This window comes from Mobula birostris, chromosome 11 (genome assembly GCF_030028105.1).
Source record: "Mobula birostris isolate sMobBir1 chromosome 11, sMobBir1.hap1, whole genome shotgun sequence".
Taxonomy (NCBI): Eukaryota; Metazoa; Chordata; class Chondrichthyes; order Myliobatiformes; family Myliobatidae; genus Mobula; species Mobula birostris.
The window spans coordinates 40,717,666-40,732,550 of record NC_092380.1 but is presented as its reverse complement, the minus strand read 5'-3'; positions in this window follow the sequence as shown (position 1 = coordinate 40,732,550).

The window sequence follows — 14,885 nt, the reverse complement described above, 5'->3', positions numbered from 1 at the left end:
CATTACACCCCACTCTGTATATTCACCCGGCACATTCCAGCCCACTCTGTATATTCACCCGGCACATTACACCCCACTCTGTATATTCACCCAGTACATTCCACCCCACTCTGTATAATCACCCAGCACATTCCACCCCACTCTGTATATTCACCCGGCACATTCCACCCCACTCTCAATTTTCACCCGTCACATTCCACCCCACTCCTTATATTCACCCGGAAAATTCCACCCCACACTGTATATTCACCCGGCACATTCCACCCCACTCTGTATATTCTCCCGGCACATTCCACCCCACTCTGTGTATTCACCCGGCACATTCCACACCACTCTGTATATTCACCCGGCACATTCCACACCACTCTGTATATTCACCCAGTACATTCCACCCCACTCTGTATAATCACCCAGCACATTCCACCCCACTCTGTATATTCACCCGTCACATTCCACCCCACTCCTTATATTCACCCGGAAAATTCCACCCCACACTGTATATTCACCCGGCACATTACACACCACTCTGTATATTCACCTGGCATGTTCCACCCCACTCTGTATATTCACCCGGCACATTCCACCCCGCTCTCAATTTTCACCCGGCACATTCCACCCAACCCTGTATATTCACCCGGCACATTCCACACCACTCTGTGTATTTACCCGCTACATTCCGCACCACTGTGTATATTCACACAGCACATTCCACAGCACTCTGTATTTTCACCCGATACGTTCTAAACCACTCTGTATATTCACCCGGCACATTCCACCCCTCTCTGTATATTCACCCAGCACATTACACCCCACTCTGTATATTCACCCGGCACATTCCAGACCACTCTGTATATTCACCCGGCACATTTCACCCCGCTCTCAATTTTCACCCGGCACATTCCACCCCACTCTGTATATTCACCCGGAACATTCCACCCCACTCTGTGTATTCACCCGGCACATTCCAACCGACTCTGTATATTCTCCCGGCACATTCCACCCCACTCTGTATATTCACCCGGCACATACCATCCACTCTGTATATTAACCCGACACATTCCACCCCACTCTGTATATTCACCCGGAACATTCCACCCACTCTGTATATTTACCCGGCACATTCCACCCCACTCTGTATATTCTCCCGGCACATTCCACACCACTCTGTATATTCACCCGGCACATTACACCCCACTCTGTATATTTACCCGGCACATCCACACCACTCTGTATATTCACCCGGCACATACCACCCCACTCTGTATATTAACCCGGCACATTCCACCCCGCTCTCAATTTTCACCTGGAACATTCCACCGCACTCTGTATATTCACCCGGAACATTCCACCCCACTCTGTATATTCTCCCGGCACATTCCACCCCACTCTGTATATTCACCCGGAACATACCACCCCACTCTGCATATTCACCCGGCACATTCCACCCCACTCTGTATATTCTCCCGGCACATTACACACCACTCTGTATATTCACCTGGCACATACCACCCCACTCTGTATATTCACCCGGCACATTCCACACCACTCTGTATATTCACCCGGCACATTCCACCCCACTCTGTATATTCTCCCGGCACATTACACACCACTCTGTATATTCACCTGGCACATACCACCCCACTCTGTATATTCTCCCGTCACATTCCAGACCACTCTGTATATTCACCCACTACATTCCACCCCACTCTGTATATTCTCCCGTCACATTCCAGACGACTCTGTATATTCACCCATCACATTCCAGAACACTCCGTATATTCACCCGGCGCATTCCACACCACTCTGTATATTGATCCGGCACATATCACCCCACTCTGTATATTCACCCGGCACATCCCACCCCACTCTTTTTAAACCCGGCACATTCTAGCCCACTCTGTATAATCACCCGGCACATTCCAGGCCACTCTGTATATTCACCCAGTACATTCCACACCTCAGGGCATTTTAACCCGGCACGTTCCACACCTCTCTGTATATTCACACGATACATTCCACCCTACTCTGTATATTTGCCTGGCACTTTCCACACTACTCTGCATATTCACCCGGCACATTCCACTCGAGTCTGTATATTCACCCGGCACATTCAACCCCACTCTGTATATTCATCCGGTATATTCCACACCACTGTGTATATTCACCCGGTACATTTCACACGACTGTGTAAATTCACCCAGCACATTCCACCCGACACTGTGTATTCACCCGGCACATTCCACTCGAGTCTGTATTTTCACCCGGCACGTTCAACCCCACTCTGTATATTCATCCGGTATATTCCACACCACTGTGTATATTTACCCGGTACATTTTACACGACTGTGTATATTCACCCAGCACATTCCACCCGACACTGTGTATTCACCCGGCATATTACACCCCAATCTGTATATTCACCCAACACATTCCACGCCACTCTGTATATTCACCGGCATATTCCACCCCACTCTGTATATTCACCCGGCACATTCCACTGCACTCTGTATTGTCACCCGGCACATTCCACCCCACTCGGTATATTTACCTGGAACATTCCACCTCACTCTGTATATTCTCCCAGCACATTCCACCCCACTCTGCATATTCTCCCAGCACATTCCACACCACTCTGAATATTCACGCGGCACATTCCACACCACTCTGTTTATTCACCCGGCACATTCCACACCACTCTGTATATTCACCCGGCACATTCCACACCAAACTGTATATTTACCCGGCACATTGCACCGCACTCTGTTTATTCACCCGGCACATTCCACACCACTCTGTTTATTCACCCGGCACATTCCACACCACTCTGAATATTCACGCGGCACATTCCACACCACTTTGTTTATTCACCCGGCACATTCCACACCACTCTGTATATTTACCCGGCACATTCCACACCACTCTGTTTATTCACCCGGCACATTCCACACTACTCTGTATATTTACCCGGCACATTGCACCACACTCTGTTTATTCACCCGGCACATTCCACACCACTCTGTTTATTCACCCGGCACATTCCACACCACTCTGTATATTTACCCGGCACATTGCACCGCACTCTGTTTATTCACCCGGCACATTCCACACCACTCTGTATATTCACCCGGCACATTCCACCACACTCTGTTTTTTCACCCGGTATATTTCACACCACTGTGTATATTCACCCGGCACATTCCACTCCACTGTGTATATTCACCCGGAACATTCCAGCGCACTCTGTATTTTCACCCGGCACATTCCACACCACTCTGTATATTGACCCGGCACATTACACCTCACTCTGTATATTCACCTGGCACATTCCACACCACTCTGTATATTCACCTGGCACATACCACCCCACTCTGTATATTAACCCGGCACATACCACACCACTCTGTATATTCACCTACTACATTCCACCCCACTCTGTATAATCACCCGGCAGATTCCACGCCACCGTGTATATTCACCCAGCACATTACATCCCACTCTGTATATTCACCTGGCACATTCCACACCACTCTTTATAATCACATGGCACATTCCACACCACTCTGTATATTCACCCATTAAATTCCACACCACTCTATTTTCACCCGGCTGACTCCACACCACTCTGTATTTTCACCCTACACATTCCACCCCACTGTGTATATTCAACAGGCACATTCCACCAAACACTGTATGTTCACACTTTACATTCCACCCGACTCTGTATAATCACCCGGCACATTCCAGACCACTCTGTATATTCACCCGGCACATTCCACACCACTCTGTATATTGATCCGGCACATTTCACCCCACTCTGTATATTCACCCGGCACATTGAACTCCACTCTATATTCACCCGGCACATTCCACACCACTCTGTATAATCACCCGGCACATTCCAGACCACTCTGTATTTTAACCCGGCACATTCCACACCTCTCTGTATATTCACCCAATACATTCCACCCTACTCTGTATATTTGCCTGGCACTTTCCACAGCACTCTGTATTTTCACCAGATACGTTCTACACCACTCTGTATATTCACCCGGCACATTCCACCCCTCCATGTATATTCACCCGGCACATTACACCCCACTCTGTATATTCACCCGGCACATTACACACCACTCTGCATGTTCACCTGTCGCATTACACCCCACTCTGTACATGCACCAAGCACATTCCAGAACACTCAGTATATTCACCCGGGACATTCCACCCACTCTGTATTTTCATCCGGCACATTCCACCCCATTCTGTATATTTACCCGGGACATTCCACCCACTCTGTATATTCACCCGGCACATTCCACCACAATCTGTTTTTTAACCCGGTACATTCCACACCACTGTGTATATTCTCCCGGCACATTACACACCACTCTGTATATTCACCTGGCACATACCACCCCACTCTGTATATTCACCCGGCACATTCCACACCAGTCTGTATATTCACCCGGCACATTCCACCCCACTCTGTATATTCAGCCGATACATTACACCCCACTCTGTATATTCACCCGGCACATTCCACCCCACTCTGCATATTCACCCGGCACATTCCACCCCACTCTGTATATTCACCAGGCACATTCCACCCCACTCTGCATCTTCACCCGGCACATTCCACCCCACTCTGTATATTCACCAGGCACATTCCACCCCACTCTGCATATTCACCCGGCACATTCCAGCCCACTCTGTATATTCACCCGGTACATTCCACCCCACTCTGTATATTCACCCGGCACATTCCACCCCACTCTGCATATTCACCCGGCACATTCCAGCCCACTCTGTATATTCACCCGGTACATTTCGCACCAGTCTTTATATTCACAGGGCACGTAAACCCCATTCTGTATATTCACCTGGCATATTCCACCCCACTCGGTATATTCACCCGGGACATTCCACACCACTCTGTATATTCACCCGGCACATTCCACCCCGCTCTCAATTTTCACCCGGCACATTCCACCGCCCTCTGTATATTTACGCGGCACATTACACACCACTCTGCATGTTCACCTGTCACATTACACCCCACTCTGTACATGCGCCAAGCACATTCCAGAACATTCTGTATTTTCACCCGGGACATTCCACCCACTCTGTATTTTCATCCGGCACATTCCACCCCACTGTGTATATTTACCCGGCACATCCCACCCTACTCTGTTTTTTCACCCGGTATATTCCACACCACTGTGTATATTCACCCGGCACATTCCACCCCACTGTGTATATTCACCCGGAAAATTCCACCGCACTCTGTATTTTCACCCGCCACATTCCACTCACTGTGTATATTCAACCGATACAGTACACCACACTCTGTATATTCATCTGGCACATTACACCCCACTCTGTATATTCACCCGGCACATTCCAGCCCACTCTGTATATTCACCCGGCACATTCCACACCGCTCTGTATATTCACCCAGCACATTCCACCCCACTCTGTGTATTCACCCGGCACATTCCAACCGACTCTGTATATTCTCCCGGCACATTCCACCCCACTCTGTATATTCTCCCGGCACATACCATCCACTCTGTATATTAACCCGACACATTCCACCCCACTCTGTATATTCACCCGGAACATTCCACCCACTCTGTATATTCACCCGGCACATTCCACCCCACTCTGTATATTCTCCCGGCACATTCCACACCACTCTGTATATTCACCCGGCACATACCACCCCACTCTGTATATTAACCCGGCACATTCCACCCCGCTCTCAATTTTCACCTGGAACATTCCACCGCACTCTGTATATTCACCCGGAACATTCCACCCCACTCTGCATATTCACCCGGCACATTCCACCCCACTCTGTATATTCTCCCGGCACATTACACACCACTCTGTATATTCACCTGGCACATACCACCCCACTCTGTATATTCACCCGGCACATTCCACACCACTCTGTATATTCACCCGGCACATTCCACCCCACTCTGTATATTCTCCCGGCACATTACACCCCACTCTGTGTATTCACCCGGCACATTCCACCCCACTCTGTATAGTCACCCGGCAGATTCCACGCCACCGTGTATATTCACCCAGCACATTACATCCCACTCTGTATATTCACCTGGCACATTCCACACCACTCTTTATAATCACATGGCACATTCCACACCACTCTGTATATTCACCCATTAAATTCCACACCACTCTATTTTCACCCAGCTGACTCCACACCACTCTGTATTTTCACCCTACACATTCCACCCCACTGTGTTAATTCAACAGGCACATTCCACCAAACTCTGTATGTTCACCCTTTACATTCCACCCGACTCTGTATAATCACCCGGCACATTCCAGACCACTCTGTATATTCACCCGGCACATTCCACAGCACTCTGTATTTTCACCCGATACGTTCTACACCACTCTGTTTATTTATCCGGCACATTCCACCCCTCTATGTATATTCACCCGGCACATTACACCCCACTCTGTATATTCACCCGGCACATTACACACCACTCTGCATTTTCACCTGTCACATTACACCCCACTCTGTACATGCGCCAAGCACATTCCAGAACACTCTGTATATTCACCCGGGACATTCCACCCACTCTGTATATTCACCCGGCACATTCCACCACAATCTGTTTTTTAACCCGGTACATTCCACACCACTGTGTATATTCACCCGGAACATACCACCCCATCCTGTATTTTCATCCGGCACATTCCACACCACTCTGTATATTCACCCGGCACATTCCACCCCGCTCTCAATTTTCACCCGGCACATTCCACCGCCCTCTGTATATTTACGCGGCACATTACACACCACTCTGCATGTTCACCTGTCACATTACACCCCACTCTGTACATGCGCCAAGCATATTCCAGAACACTCTGTATATTCACCCGGGACATTCCACCCACTCTGTATTTTCATCCGGCACATTCCACCCCACTGTGTATATTTACCCGGCACATCCCACCCTACTCTGTTTTTTCACCCGGTATATTCCACACCACTGTGTATATTCACCCGGCACATTCCACCCCACTGTGTATATTCACCAGGAAAATTCCACCGCACTCTGTATTTTCACCCGCCACATTCCACTCACTGTGTATATTCAACCGATACAGTACACCACACCCTGTATATTCACCTGGCACATTACACCCCACTCTGTATATTCACCCGGCACATTCCAGCCCACTCTGTATATTCACCCGGCACATTACACCCCACTCTGTATATTCACCCAGTACATTCCACCCCACTCTGTATAATCACCCAGCACATTCCACCCCACTCTGTATATTCACCCGGCACATTCCACCCCACTCTCAATTTTTTCACCCGTCACATTCCACCCCACTCCTTATATTCACCCGGAAAATTCCACCCCACACTGTATATTCACCCGGCACATTCCACCCCACTCTGTATATTCTCCCGGCACATTCCACCCCACTCTGTGTATTCACCCGGCACATTCCACACCACTCTGTATATTCACCCGGCACATTCCACACCACTCTGTATATTCACCCAGTACATTCCACCCCACTCTGTATAATCACCCAGCACATTCCACCCCACTCTGTATATTCACCCGTCACATTCCACCCCACTCCTTATATTCACCCGGAAAATTCCACCCCACACTGTATATTCACCCGGCACATTACACACCACTCTGTATATTCACCTGGCATGTTCCACCCCACTCTGTATATTCACCCGGCACATTCCACCCCGCTCTCAATTTTCACCCGGCACATTCCACCCAACCCTGTATATTCACCCGGCACATTCCACACCACTCTGTGTATTTACCCGCTACATTCCGCACCACTGTGTATATTCACACAGCACATTCCACAGCACTCTGTATTTTCACCCGATACGTTCTAAACCACTCTGTATATTCACCCGGCACATTCCAGACCACTCTGTATATTCACCCGGCACATTTCACCCCGCTCTCAATTTTCACCCGGCACATTCCACCCCACTCTGTATATTCACCCGGAACATTCCACCCCACTCTGTGTATTCACCCGGCACATTCCAACCGACTCTGTATATTCTCCCGGCACATTCCACCCCACTCTGTATATTCACCCGGCACATACCATCCACTCTGTATATTAACCCGACACATTCCACCCCACTCTGTATATTCACCCGGAACATTCCACCCACTCTGTATATTCACCCGGCACATTCCACCCCACTCTGTATATTCTCCCGGCACATTCCACACCACTCTGTATATTCACCCGGCACATTACACCCCACTCTGTATATTTACCCGGCACATCCACACCACTCTGTATATTCACCCGGCACATACCACCCCACTCTGTATATTAACCCGGCACATTCCACCCCGCTCTCAATTTTCACCTGGAACATTCCACCGCACTCTGTATATTCACCCGGAACATTCCACCCCACTCTGTATATTCTCCCGGCACATTCCACCCCACTCTGTATATTCACCCGGAACATACCACCCCACTCTGCATATTCACCCGGCACATTCCACCCCACTCTGTATATTCTCCCGGCACATTACACACCACTCTGTATATTCACCTGGCACATACCACCCCACTCTGTATATTCTCCCGTCACATTCCAGACCACTCTGTATATTCACCCACTACATTCCACCCCACTCTGTATATTCTCCTGTCACATTCCAGACGACTCTGTATATTCACCCATCACATTCCAGAACACTCCGTATATTCACCCGGCGCATTCCACACCACTCTGTATATTGATCCGGCACATATCACCCCACTCTGTATATTCACCCGGCACATCCCACCCCACTCTTTTTAAACCCGGCACATTCTAGCCCACTCTGTATAATCACCCGGCACATTCCAGGCCACTCTGTATATTCACCCAGTACATTCCACACCTCAGGGCATTTTAACCCGGCACGTTCCACACCTCTCTGTATATTCACACGATACATTCCACCCTACTCTGTATATTTGCCTGGCACTTTCCACACTACTCTGCATATTCACCCGGCACATTCCACTCGAGTCTGTATATTCACCCGGCACATTCAACCCCACTCTGTATATTCATCCGGTATATTCCACACCACTGTGTATATTCACCCGGTACATTTCACACGACTGTGTAAATTCACCCAGCACATTCCACCCGACACTGTGTATTCACCCGGCACATTCCACTCGAGTCTGTATTTTCACCCGGCACGTTCAACCCCACTCTGTATATTCATCCGGTATATTCCACACCACTGTGTATATTTACCCGGTACATTTTACACGACTGTGTATATTCACCCAGCACATTCCACCCGACACTGTGTATTCACCCAGCATATTACACCCCAATCTGTATATTCACCCAACACATTCCACGCCACTCTGTATATTCACCGGCATATTCCACCCCACTCTGTATATTCACCCGGCACATTCCACTGCACTCTGTATTGTCACCCGGCACATTCCACCCCACTCGGTATATTTACCTGGAACATTCCACCTCACTCTGTATATTCTCCCAGCACATTCCACCCCACTCTGCATATTCTCCCAGCACATTCCACACCACTCTGAATATTCACGCGGCACATTCCACACCACTCTGTTTATTCACCCGGCACATTCCACACCACTCTGTATATTCTCCCGGCACATTCCACCCCACTCTGTATATTCACCCGGCACATACCATCCACTCTGTATATTAACCCGACACATTCCACCCCACTCTGTATATTCACCCGGAACATTCCACCCACTCTGTATATTCACCCGGCACATTCCACCCCACTCTGTATATTCTCCCGGCACATTCCACACCACTCTGTATATTCACCCGGCACATTACACCCCACTCTGTATATTTACCCGGCACATCCACACCACTCTGTATATTCACCCGGCACATACCACCCCACTCTGTATATTAACCCGGCACATTCCACCCCGCTCTCAATTTTCACCTGGAACATTCCACCGCACTCTGTATATTCACCCGGAACATTCCACCCCACTCTGTATATTCTCCCGGCACATTCCACCCCACTCTGTATATTCACCCGGAACATACCACCCCACTCTGCATATTCACCCGGCACATTCCACCCCACTCTGTATATTCTCCCGGCACATTACACACCACTCTGTATATTCACCTGGCACATACCACCCCACTCTGTATATTCACCCGGCACATTCCACACCACTCTGTATATTCACCCGGCACATTCCACCCCACTCTGTATATTCTCCCGGCACATTACACCCCACTCTGTGTATTCACCCGGCACATTCCACCCCACTCTGTATAGTCACCCGGCAGATTCCACGCCACCGTGTATATTCACCCAGCACATTACATCCCACTCTGTATATTCACCTGGCACATTCCACACCACTCTTTATAATCACATGGCACATTCCACACCACTCTGTATATTCACCCATTAAATTCCACACCACTCTATTTTCACCCAGCTGACTCCACACCACTCTGTATTTTCACCCTACACATTCCACCCCACTGTGTTAATTCAACAGGCACATTCCACCAAACTCTGTATGTTCACCCTTTACATTCCACCCGACTCTGTATAATCACCCGGCACATTCCAGACCACTCTGTATATTCACCCGGCACATTCCACAGCACTCTGTATTTTCACCCGATACGTTCTACACCACTCTGTTTATTTATCCGGCACATTCCACCCCTCTATGTATATTCACCCGGCACATTACACCCCACTCTGTATATTCACCCGGCACATTACACACCACTCTGCATTTTCACCTGTCACATTACACCCCACTCTGTACATGCGCCAAGCACATTCCAGAACACTCTGTATATTCACCCGGGACATTCCACCCACTCTGTATATTCACCCGGCACATTCCACCACAATCTGTTTTTTAACCCGGTACATTCCACACCACTGTGTATATTCACCCGGAACATACCACCCCATCCTGTATTTTCATCCGGCACATTCCACACCACTCTGTATATTCACCCGGCACATTCCACCCCGCTCTCAATTTTCACCCGGCACATTCCACCGCCCTCTGTATATTTACGCGGCACATTACACACCACTCTGCATGTTCACCTGTCACATTACACCCCACTCTGTACATGCGCCAAGCATATTCCAGAACACTCTGTATATTCACCCGGGACATTCCACCCACTCTGTATTTTCATCCGGCACATTCCACCCCACTGTGTATATTTACCCGGCACATCCCACCCTACTCTGTTTTTTCACCCGGTATATTCCACACCACTGTGTATATTCACCCGGCACATTCCACCCCACTGTGTATATTCACCAGGAAAATTCCACCGCACTCTGTATTTTCACCCGCCACATTCCACTCACTGTGTATATTCAACCGATACAGTACACCACACCCTGTATATTCACCTGGCACATTACACCCCACTCTGTATATTCACCCGGCACATTCCAGCCCACTCTGTATATTCACCCGGCACATTACACCCCACTCTGTATATTCACCCAGTACATTCCACCCCACTCTGTATAATCACCCAGCACATTCCACCCCACTCTGTATATTCACCCGGCACATTCCACCCCACTCTCAATTTTCACCCGTCACATTCCACCCCACTCCTTATATTCACCCGGAAAATTCCACCCCACACTGTATATTCACCCGGCACATTCCACCCCACTCTGTATATTCTCCCGGCACATTCCACCCCACTCTGTGTATTCACCCGGCACATTCCACACCACTCTGTATATTCACCCGGCACATTCCACACCACTCTGTATATTCACCCAGTACATTCCACCCCACTCTGTATAATCACCCAGCACATTCCACCCCACTCTGTATATTCACCCGTCACATTCCACCCCACTCCTTATATTCACCCGGAAAATTCCACCCCACACTGTATATTCACCCGGCACATTACACACCACTCTGTATATTCACCTGGCATGTTCCACCCCACTCTGTATATTCACCCGGCACATTCCACCCCGCTCTCAATTTTCACCCGGCACATTCCACCCAACCCTGTATATTCACCCGGCACATTCCACACCACTCTGTGTATTTACCCGCTACATTCCGCACCACTGTGTATATTCACACAGCACATTCCACAGCACTCTGTATTTTCACCCGATACGTTCTAAACCACTCTGTATATTCACCCGGCACATTCCAGACCACTCTGTATATTCACCCGGCACATTTCACCCCGCTCTCAATTTTCACCCGGCACATTCCACCCCACTCTGTATATTCACCCGGAACATTCCACCCCACTCTGTGTATTCACCCGGCACATTCCAACCGACTCTGTATATTCTCCCGGCACATTCCACCCCACTCTGTATATTCACCCGGCACATACCATCCACTCTGTATATTAACCCGACACATTCCACCCCACTCTGTATATTCACCCGGAACATTCCACCCACTCTGTATATTCACCCGGCACATTCCACCCCACTCTGTATATTCTCCCGGCACATTCCACACCACTCTGTATATTCACCCGGCACATTACACCCCACTCTGTATATTTACCCGGCACATCCACACCACTCTGTATATTCACCCGGCACATACCACCCCACTCTGTATATTAACCCGGCACATTCCACCCCGCTCTCAATTTTCACCTGGAACATTCCACCGCACTCTGTATATTCACCCGGAACATTCCACCCCACTCTGTATATTCTCCCGGCACATTCCACCCCACTCTGTATATTCACCCGGAACATACCACCCCACTCTGCATATTCACCCGGCACATTCCACCCCACTCTGTATATTCTCCCGGCACATTACACACCACTCTGTATATTCACCTGGCACATACCACCCCACTCTGTATATTCTCCCGTCACATTCCAGACCACTCTGTATATTCACCCACTACATTCCACCCCACTCTGTATATTCTCCTGTCACATTCCAGACGACTCTGTATATTCACCCATCACATTCCAGAACACTCCGTATATTCACCCGGCGCATTCCACACCACTCTGTATATTGATCCGGCACATATCACCCCACTCTGTATATTCACCCGGCACATCCCACCCCACTCTTTTTAAACCCGGCACATTCTAGCCCACTCTGTATAATCACCCGGCACATTCCAGGCCACTCTGTATATTCACCCAGTACATTCCACACCTCAGGGCATTTTAACCCGGCACGTTCCACACCTCTCTGTATATTCACACGATACATTCCACCCTACTCTGTATATTTGCCTGGCACTTTCCACACTACTCTGCATATTCACCCGGCACATTCCACTCGAGTCTGTATATTCACCCGGCACATTCAACCCCACTCTGTATATTCATCCGGTATATTCCACACCACTGTGTATATTCACCCGGTACATTTCACACGACTGTGTAAATTCACCCAGCACATTCCACCCGACACTGTGTATTCACCCGGCACATTCCACTCGAGTCTGTATTTTCACCCGGCACGTTCAACCCCACTCTGTATATTCATCCGGTATATTCCACACCACTGTGTATATTTACCCGGTACATTTTACACGACTGTGTATATTCACCCAGCACATTCCACCCGACACTGTGTATTCACCCAGCATATTACACCCCAATCTGTATATTCACCCAACACATTCCACGCCACTCTGTATATTCACCGGCATATTCCACCCCACTCTGTATATTCACCCGGCACATTCCACTGCACTCTGTATTGTCACCCGGCACATTCCACCCCACTCGGTATATTTACCTGGAACATTCCACCTCACTCTGTATATTCTCCCAGCACATTCCACCCCACTCTGCATATTCTCCCAGCACATTCCACACCACTCTGAATATTCACGCGGCACATTCCACACCACTCTGTTTATTCACCCGGCACATTCCACACCACTCTGTATATTCACCCGGCACATTCCACACCACTCTGAATATTCACGCGGCACATTCCACACCACTCTGTTTATTCACCCGGCACATTCCACACCACTCTGTATATTTACCCGGCACATTCCACACCACTCTGTTTATTCACCCGGCACATTCCACACTACTCTGTATATTTACCCGGCACATTGCACCACACTCTGTTTATTCACCCGGCACATTCCACACCACTCTGTTTATTCACCCGGCACATTCCACACCACTCTGTATATTTACCCGGCACATTGCACCGCACTCTGTTTATTCACCCGGCACATTCCACACCACTCTGTATATTCACCCGGCACATTCCACCACACTCTGTTTTTTCACCCGGTATATTTCACACCACTGTGTATATTCACCCGGCACATTCCACTCCACTGTGTATATTCACCCGGAACATTCCAGCGCACTCTGTATTTTCACCCGGCACATTCCACACCACTCTGTATATTGACCCGGCACATTACACCTCACTCTGTATATTCACCTGGCACATTCCACACCACTCTGTATATTCACCTGGCACATACCACCCCACTCTGTATATTAACCCGGCACATACCACACCACTCTGTATATTCACCTACTACATTCCACCCCACTCTGTATAATCACCCGGCAGATTCCACGCCACCGTGTATATTCACCCAGCACATTACATCCCACTCTGTATATTCACCTGGCACATTCCACACCACTCTTTATAATCACATGGCACATTCCACACCACTCTGTATATTCACCCATTAAATTCCACACCACTCTATTTTCACCCGGCTGACTCCACACCACTCTGTATTTTCACCCTACACATTCCACCCCACTGTGTATATTCAACAGGCACATTCCACCAAACAC